The sequence below is a fragment of the Rhinatrema bivittatum genome, chromosome 14 (genome assembly GCF_901001135.1).
Source record: "Rhinatrema bivittatum chromosome 14, aRhiBiv1.1, whole genome shotgun sequence".
NCBI lineage: Eukaryota > Metazoa > Chordata > Amphibia > Gymnophiona > Rhinatrematidae > Rhinatrema > Rhinatrema bivittatum.
The window spans coordinates 48,812,645-48,823,058 of record NC_042628.1 but is presented as its reverse complement, the minus strand read 5'-3'; positions in this window follow the sequence as shown (position 1 = coordinate 48,823,058).

Below are 10,414 nucleotides of genomic sequence, written 5' to 3'. Positions count from 1 at the left end.
TCCCCTATCACACCTGTCTTCTAGGGTCTACATGTTTAAGTCCACATATGCTTTAGAATGAAGACCACTACCAGTAGCCACCATCTGGTCAGACTCCATCCTGTTCATATCATTTTGAAGGTGCGGTCTCCAGCCTTGTACACAGTATTCCAAATGAAATCTCACTAAGGATCTTTACAGGGGCAATATCACTTTTATTTGCTAACCACTTCTCTCCCTTTTTCTGCTGACCATTCCATCTTCCTGTGGATTTGCCTACAGATGGGAAGGAGGATGGGAACCCTTTAGATGAGGGGGAATTCCCTGTAGCTGAGGGGGTTGCCCCAAAGCTGGTGCATCTTTTCAAGAGATGAGTTGTCTACACTGTTGACTCAGGCTCTGACAGAATTCAGTATCACAGAAAGCGAGTGGAAACAGAAGAGGAAGGAGAGGATCCCTGTAGGGAGGGGCTTAGGGGCCCACTTAGTAACATAGTAAATGCCAGTAGAAAAAGACCCAAATGGTCCATCCAGGCTGCCTAGCAAGCTTTATTTCTTTTAATTCTGTTAAGCATATTAACTGCTACTCTGTACAGGTTATCCTCATGCCTTCTGATAAGGGCAGGTTACCCCCTTATCTTCATTTCCATCCCTTAGCCACTAGGGAGCCTCTGTGTTTATCCCAAGCTCTTTTGTATTCCATTACAGTTCTCATCTTGACTACCTCTACCACAAGGACATTCCAAGCATCCACAACCCTTTCCCCTAATGAAATATTTCCTGACATTCCTGAGTCTACCCCCTTGGAGCTTCATATGAGGAGGCCTAGTTCTATAGCTTTCCTTCGATTGGAAAAAGGCTCGATTCCCATGCATCATTTATACCCATTCAAGTATTTGAATGTTTGATTCATACCCACACTTACTTCTCTCCTCTGGGATACACATATTTACTTATTTAGGTCTTTCAGTCTCATCTCATATGGATTTTTATGCAGATCCCACCCCATTTTAGTTGCCTTTTGTTGGACCACTTAGGTCCTGTCTCTGTCCATTTTAAGATACAGTCTCCAGCACTAAACTTAGTACTCCAGATGAGGCCTCAGCAGTGACCTGTACAGGGGCAATATAACCTCCTTTTTCCTATTAGATATGCCTCTTGATGCAACCCAGCAAGCTTCTGGCCTTAGCCCCACATTATCATATCACTTTGCTGCTTTCAGATTATGTGACATGATCACCCCACGCTCTCTCTCTCAGTCCATACACATCAGTCTCTTGCCCCCATCACGTATAGCTCCTTTGGATTTCTGTACCCTACTGCCTAATTTTGCACTTCTTAGCATTGGATCCCAGCTGCTAAATGTTTGACCACTCCTCACGCTTTCTTAGATCACTTTTAACTCTCTCCACTCCTTCAGGTGTATCCACACACTGTTGTAGATCTTAGTGTCATCCACAAAAAGACAAATCTTTAACCCTTCTGCTATGTGACTCACAAAGATATTGAATAAAACTGGTCCCAGAACCAACCAATCCTTGAGACACTCCACTTATACTCTTCTCTCCTCAGACTAGGTTCTCGCTGTCATCTGTCAGTCAACCATCTTGTAATCCATTCTAACACCTTGGCAGCCAAGCTTCTCATTTTGTTCATGAGCCTTCTATGTGGGATAGTATTGAAAACATTGTTAAAATCCAGATCACATCAAGTGCTCTTCCATGATCCAATTCTCTAGTTGCCCAATCAAAATAAATCAAAATTTGTTTTACATAACCTTCCTCTGGTAAAACCATGTTGCTATAGAATATGCAGTCCATTGGAGTGTAAATAGTTAACTTCTTTAGGCCTGTTTCATCTGATGACTAAGGCTTTAGTTTTTAAGGAATGGGATACTTCAGATGCTGGCCTAAAGGTAGGAAGAGCCATAACAAATTTGTACCCGCTTCTGGAGGATGCAGTCAAGTTCTTGATGGTGCTCAAAGTTGATGCCTTAGTCTCTACGGTCACTAAGAAGACCACTATCCCAGTCAACGGGTGTGCTGCGCCAAAGGATGCTCAGGATAGGAAGATGGAAGTGCATCTCAAAAGGATTTTTGAGGTTTCTGCTTTGGCCATCCAAGCGACGGTATGCAATAGTTTTATGACTAAAGCCTGCTTGCAGTGGGTCTAGCAGATCCCAGTAGCAGATTCTGACAAGACACTCTCAGAGCAGGATGAGGAATGCATGGAATTGGGTCTGGCCTTTACTGCAGATACTTTGTATCATTTGCTGCGAATGTGCTAGAAACGTGTCTACAGTATTGGTACGAAAATACCCACACACACACACTGTGTACTCCAATACACCACAAATGTAAACAATGTCAATAGAATAATGTACTGGTCTCTTTTTTACATATAGCACTCTGTCGCCAAACTGCTTATGTAAGACCCTCTATTCACGAGTAGGCATATGTTATATCATCTCGTTTACAATAGGGGTCTAAATTACTTTTAATAAATCCTGCAATCCTTTTGCTTAATTTTTTCAAGTTATCTTAAAATATCTATACGAGAATTATAGGGAAACTCCCAATTAATACCGCACAACTGATGAGGAATACTTATCCACGATGAAAAAGTCCCACAAGTCCCGACATGGCCATGTTTCGGACCGCAGTCCTGCTTCAGGGGAAATCACGGATTTCAGGATGCCAGATGTAACACTGCTTCACAGAGGCAGAATCCTATTAAGTCTCAATCCTTGAGATGGTACCCTTGATAGTGTTGGTACCACTTCAGGGAGATATAAGGGATCTCAATAAGACTCATGAGATTCACTCTTTGGCAATACAAATAAGAGGTTGGTTGTCTCTATTTTATAGGAGTGGACCATGATAACTTTGGAGCAGTGGGTTTTTTCCATAATAAGAGATGGTTATGCTTTAGATTTTGTTTGCCTAGTAACTGAGGCTTTCATGGTTCCCTTTGTGCACCCCACTTACAATAGGAGGCCATGCTATCTAGACTAGTCTTCTGTTGGCAGTGACTGTTCCAGTTCCGGAGACAGAACAGGGTCATGGTCTTTATTCTATTTATTTTGTGGTGCCAAAGGAGGAAAATACCTTTCAGCTTTTTCTAGACCTGAAAAAGGTGAATGCATGCTTGTAAGTGACTCACTTTCATATGAAGACTCTCCAGTCTGTCATTGCAACAGTCATATAGGGAAAGTTTCTGGCATCCTTGGATCTCACAGAGGCCTATCTGCACATTCCTATTCAGAAGAACAATAAACAGTTTCTCATGTTTATGGTACTGGGTGGGCATTTCCAGTTTCAAGTGCTAACCTTTTGGCCTGGCAACAGCTCCTTATACATTTTCCAAGGTCATTTCCCTGGCAAAAACCATGGTGCTTCCTTATTTGGATGGTTGGCTGATTTGGGCAAAATCCAAAGGGGAGTATCACCACTCAGTGCACAGAGTAGTCCTTTTGTTGCAGAGGCTCAGCTGGGTGGTCACTTTTACCAAAAGCAATCTGGTTCCTTTCCAAACTGTGGAATATCCAAGTGCTCGCTTCAAGACACAAATTGGGACGGTGTTTCTTACACAGGAAAGAAGTTTGAAGTTTTGAGATCAAGTCCATCGATTGCTACAGATGAAGATTCCCAGGGTTTGGGATTATCTTCAGGTAATGGGATCTATGGCATCCATGCTAGACCTTATCCCTTTGATGGTGCCTCATGAGCCCATGGCATAGGTTTCTGCTCTCCCATTAGAACCCTTAATTATAGGATTACAAGATCAGGTTACTTCCTTGGGGGGGCGGGGACGTTCGGTTCAGTCATCTGGTGGCTCTCACAGGACAGTCTGTCCAAGGTGGTGGACTTAAAAATTTAAGATGCGGTGATAGCAGGGCTGGTGCTAGGTTTTTTTGCTACCCTGTGTGAACAATTACTGTACCCTCCACCCCCGATTTATTCAGTCTCTATCCCAGCCCATCAAATAAAGCCCAGCTCTCTCCTGCAATCTATATTTTTAAATACAGATACGCCCCGCCTCTCCCTCACCTCAGTCACATATGCAGAATACAGACAGAACCTCACCAAATACAGAATGGAAGATCAGAAAATATCAACAGAAACATGCTAAGAACTGAACTGGAACCCACAAAGCGCCAGCCTCTATGTCCAGGGCAACAATGAAAAAACATCAAATAATAAAATCAAGAAATATAAATCAGAACAGTAAAATGATATTCATACAAATATTTCAAATCAGTTAATAAGAGTAAAAATCCAATAATTAAAAAATGTTCTATTCCCCCCCCCCAAATTAAATATTTCAAAAGAGCAGGAACATCAGATTACACCCAATAATTAAAACTAATAAGTATTTTAAAATCTCCTGCTCTTCATACCTGGGATCTTTTGATTTCCAGTCACCCTGAGATCATCATTGATTGGGGGAGGTAGGGCTGTACAAATGTTATCTTCCCTCTCACACACAAGCACAATATAGTAACATAGTAATGAAAGCAGAAAAAGACCAAAATGGTCCATCTAGTCTGCCCAGCAAGCTTCCCAAGGTAGTAACTGCCACTCCGTGCAGGTTACCCCCACATTCTGTAAAGGGTAGTAACTGCCACTCCATGCAGGTTTCCCCCAAGCTTTTTTTATTCCCATCCTCTAGCCTTTAGGAAACCAGTGTTTCTCTCATGCCCCTTTGAAATCCTTTACATTAATTCACTCCTTCACACAGGCTCCTTCTCCCTCACAGATACATTATAATATATATATGTGTGTGTCTGTGAGAGCCTGTGTAACACATAGGCTCTCATAGGTACACAAACATTCACAAACGACACAAGTATACAGGCTCTCACATGTGTTCACATAGACATGTGTGTTCACATAGACACTTGGGGGTTAATTTTTAAAAGTCCATGCATGCATCTATGTGCACGCGGTTCCTGCATGTGTGGGAGACCCGAGACTCTTTGGGGAGGGGGGGGGGGGATTTCATAACCTACGCACAGCAACGCAATCAGTCCCTCCCCCAGTTCCCTCCTAGTCTACTCCAATTAAGGAGTTGTTTGGGAGGGAACTTTCCTATCCCTACATCTTCCCCTCTCCTCCCTGACCCCTACTCTAACCCTACCTATTCCTAATCGTTTTGTTACTTACCGCTCCTCTGAAGCAGAAGTCATCTGCGTGCGCCAGCTGGCTACTGGCATGCTCTGCGCCGGTCAGCCCCTTTTCCCTTAGCCAGCATTTCTGCATGTACTGGAGTTTGAGCGTAGCCAGGCCTTGCGCGCACAGCTCGCATGGCCCAGCCACCCATGTAGCCCTTTGAAAATTTTCTTGATAGGCTCTCATAAAGACACACACACACATGCTCTCACTCACACACACATGCTCTCACTCACACACACACATACCTTGCTTCCTATTGTCTTCAGGCCGTGGTGGGATGAGCTTCATCACAGCTCAACAGCGTTCCTGCTTGGAGAGAGGGGAGTGGCAACTCCTTTATCTGCCGGTGGGTCGAGCTCTGCCAGTGGCTTCTCTCCTTCAGCCACCGGCAACCTGTGGCTTCTCTCCTCACCACCAGTAGGGCTTAACCTCGGTGATGAGGAAGGAGAGAGACCACAAACCAGTGGTAGCTGAAGAAGGAGAGAGGCCGCCAGCAGAGTTCAACCCACTGGCAGCCTTTCTCCTTCTTCAGCTGCCGATGGGTTGAATTCCGCCAGTGGCCCCGCAGCCTCTCCTGCTGCCGCTGGCCCGCTGCCCCCTCAGGTGTGCCACCCCATGTAAAACACACAGTATGCACACTGGGTCGCACCAGGCCTGGGTGAAAGTAACCATAGATGTGGAGCCATCTGTCAAGAGCAGAAATTTCCTAGTCAATCAATCGATTCGAAATGGAAAATCAGGAATGCCGATGTTCTTTCAACCTAAGAACAGAGGCCAGGTGATGAGACTTCTGTCAGACAATGTGACAGCCATTGCTTATATAATCAGGCAAGGAGGAACCAAGAGTCTAGCAGTGCCTTGGAAGCTGGGGTGTTAGCTAAGTGTGTGGAACAAAATTTAAAAGCTCTGTCAGTGTTTCATGTTCCTGGGGTGGAAAATGTGGATATTTTTGAGCAGGCACAAACTGGACCCCAGATCATGAGAGTAGGCAAAGGAAACATCTTTTCACATCAAAGTCTGGTGGGAAATTCCTCAGTTGGATTTGATGGCAACAAGTTTGAATGCCATGGTCCTGAGGTTCTTCAGTAGGAGCCAGAGTCAGAAGGCCTGAATGCCCTGTCTCAACCATGGCCTCAGGTCATTCTGCTTTACATAGTCCCTTCCAAGACCTCTGATAGCTCTGGAGTGGCCCAGGCACCCATGGTTTGTGAATCTGGTATATGCAGGGTATGTGTTTGGTTGTGGCTCAGTCAGGTTCCCAATCTTTTTCAACTGTGTCCCATTTCATTGGGTCAGGATACAAAAACCAAAGGAAGAGATACAGAATTGTAGGTGACAGTCTTCTAGGCACAAAGGAAAAGTGGGATCTGGGGGTGATTGTATCTGATGATCTTAAGGTGGTCAAAGCAACAGCAAAAGCCAGAAAGATGCTTGGCTGCATAGGGAGAAGAATGGCAGCAATGTTGCCCCTTTATAGGTCCCTGATAAGACCGCATTTGGAATATTGTGTACAAATCTGGAGACCGCACCTTCAAAAGGATATAAACAGGATGGAGTCGATCCAGAGGGTGGCTACTAAAATGGTCAGTGCTCTTTGTTCTAAAGCACATGGGGACAGACAAAGATCTAAACATGTATACCCTAGAGGAAATACAAGATAGGAGACATTTAAATATCTCAAAGCTTTTCATGCACAAGAGGTGTGCCTCTTTCAACAGAAAGGAGGCTCTAGAAGAAGGATTCATGAGAGGAGGGTGAAAAAGGGTAGACTCAGGAAATATTTCTTTACAGAGAGGGTAGGCAATGCATGGAACAGCCTTGCAGTGGAGGTGGTTGAGACAAAAGCAGTATCTGAATTTAAGAAAGCATGGGATAAATACAGGGGATATTTAAGGAAGTAATGGGAATTATAAAGCTAAATTAATTGGGCGGAAGGGCACACTAAATGGGTCATAAGGTCTTTTTCTGCCATCATGTTGCTAGGAGGATTCTTAACTTCTTGAAAATACTTTAAGTAATTGAGTAGAAACAAATCTTAGGAAAATTAAGAATACTCAGATTCAAATATATTGCTTAATTCTTCAAGTTCTCCAGTTTGTAGTGTGTAACTGTTTTGTCCTGGATCAAAGTTGTATTAATACTTGCAGAGCTTCCTGTCTCCAGTGCAAGTCTGCTGTCCTATCCCAAGGCTCTGCTGCTGCAACTGGAACGGGACACTAAGAAAATAACAAGGAACCTCAAGTGCTATAAGAGCTAGCTTGACAGCAAAAATCTTTATTACCCTATCACAGGAGGAGAGTTAACTCCCACAGCTGCAGCTTCCTGGAGTGAAAAATACGCTTCATGGTTCACCCCACTAGTTGGGACAAAGGTCACGGATGGGGATCCAGGACCTACTGCAGACACTCCATTCATTTTGGGCACAACCTCCAACTCCTGCGTAATTGGTTCAACAGGAGGTGGCAGTCAATATGTCCAATATATTACTCTACAATACCTCACCCACTCTCAATCTAATAAATTTTAATATGGGACACAATCTGTTGCATGCCTCCACAGCCTTGCTACAGCACTTTTTCAATTGTAATCATGAACCCACCTCCCTCCCACTCTCAATGGAATATTTTATTGAATATTTAATTAATTAATTTTTTAGTAGATTTTTATAAAATCAGTTCTTCCAACATGGCCATGTTTCCAAAAACAAATTTTTCTTCATCAGGGGAGAGTCCTCGTATCTTTCCTTCTCCGTCTGTATTAGGAGATGAAACCCGATAGTGAGGAAGAAAGATACAACAAGGACTCCCCTGATGAAGAAAAAATTTGTTTTGGAAACATGGCCATGTTGGAAGAACTTGACAACTACGTTTATTCGGGACATTTAAAGTTTATAAGAATTTAAGAAGCGTACAGCTGGTTAGCGATACAAGCAAAGGGAGAGTTAAGCGTTCCCTAGGCGTTGTTTGCAAGTAGTGGCTCGCTCAGCAGTTTTAAGAGGGAGACTCAAAGGAGAGACATTGACATTTAAGTGCTTCTGGGATATTTAAAGAGAATTAGAAATGTAAGCGGTGTATATAGTTGAATAGTGAAACATCTAAAGGTCTGTAAAAAACAGAAGCAGTGCTGAGCGTTAAGCCAGTGACATCAAAAGTTGCTTTAGAAATATAACTGATTTTATAAAAATCTACTAAAAAATTAATTTAAAAATATTCAATAAAATCTTCCATTGAGAGTGGGAGGGAGGTAGGTTCATGAATACAATTGAAAAAGTGCTGTAGCAAGACATGGAGGCATGCAACAGATTGTGTATGAAACCTACCTAGTCCCATATTAAAATTTATTAGATTGATAGTGGGTGGGGTATTGTGGAGTAATATTTAAATTTTAGATCTCACCACGAGCGGAGATTTTTTTTTGAAAGTCAATAGGTCCAAGCATCTCCTCCAAATGATGCACCAGCACCAACCCACAAAAAGCTAGTGGAGAGTAAAAACAAAATTTAAAAATACACATATCACACTAAACAACTTCATTAATATATTGAGGCAGCTTCCTTGTTGGGGGGAGCTAAAGGATAGCAATGCCCCAGACTCTTGCTTTTCCCTATTTAAGAAAAACAGTAAACTCAGAAAAGAAGCCAGTCTGAGCTTAGTGGTTCACCTGCACACATATATGCCCTGTTGGAATCCACTTTTCCAATATTTACATGTAATCACTATCAGATGGTCAGCAATATCTCTCCTTTCAGATCCCCAGAGATCTGAATGGAGAGAAACTGCCATCCGTGGAACAATCTCTTCCTTAGCTTGAAATGTGTCTTTCAAAGATAAGCACACACATTCTCATGTAAGGCTGCTGCAGGCTCCCCGCCTCAGCCTTCTGATGTCTTAGAGCTTCTCCATTCACATGGAGCTGTCATTGCTATAATGAAATGCATAGAAAATATATAATACCCTACAAGCTGTTTCTCAAGTAGTAGATGAGTTAGGGGCTGGGGAAGACACCCATTATTCAAATAATTCCAAAGCACTGTTAAGATCCCAAAATAGAACTATCCTCTTGGGGAACTCCTTTATTAAAGGTATTAACTTGGGGACATGTCTATAGTACCTTGGGTTTGTTGTTTTGTTTTTGAGTGATTAACTTGGGGACAAACATGAAAAGGTAACAAAATTGTCAAATGGCTATCAGGATCCTCAGCTAGCAAGAATACAAACTAGGTTCTTTGTGCTATCACTGAAGATTGGAATTATGACACCAATTTATAATCCATTTGAGTACCAATGACCTAGCAATAAATGAAATCCGTAAAGTACAGACAGATTTCAGGGTAACAGGCTCAAGTATTGAGTAATGTCAGTAGTATTTTCAGAAGTATCGCCTTCTCATGGTAAGGGAAATGAAAATGTTGGTGACATGACCAAGCTTAACAGCTGCAGCCCAAGGCAGAAGGGTTATGACTGTATTGTGCTTCCAGAAAGGCATGGGGTAACCTGCAGAGCAACAGTTGAAAGCACAAAGAGGACAAAACAGGATTGGGGGTTGGATTCCATATGGGAATTTGATCTACTTTGGAAAGATGCACATCAAATCATTGCTGGGCAGACTAGATGGACTTCATCAGAATCTCCCTTCACTTTTTCATCCTTACCCGTATCTCTTCCTTTCTCCCCAGCCCTGCTCAGCACCAACTCCCCCCACCCCCCCTTCTTTTGCAGCCCCGCCCAGTATTTTCCACACAATGCATCTCCCTTTGTTCTCACTCCTGCGCAGTATGTTACCATTAGCAACCCCCCTCCCTGTCACCCCATCCATGCCCAACATCCTTCTCTCACCCGTATCTCCCTCCATTCCACCACCCCTCAGCCGGAACATCCCTGTCATTCTCACCCGTATCAACAGCCCCATCTTCTCTCACCTCTGCCCAGCATCTCCCACCCAGCCTAGCACCAGCATGCCCCCCCCCCCTCCTTTCTCTCACCGTCCAACGTGTCCCACTCTCCTCCCCGCAGACTGATTACATTTGTATTAACCCTGCTGCACTGCTCACCCTCCCTCCTTCGACAGTTGTGGCAGGTCCTCCGGTACAGCTTTATCCTGCTCTTTGTTGTTGTCTGACCCCAACTCCTGCACTGCTCTCAGCAGCAGCCAGCCCAGCACAGCTTTCTCCTGCAGTGAATCTGCACTCAGCATCTCCTTACGATTCCCACTCACAAAAAGCACTTTTGCACCTGCCCTTGGCCTCAGGAGGGGAGGGCACTA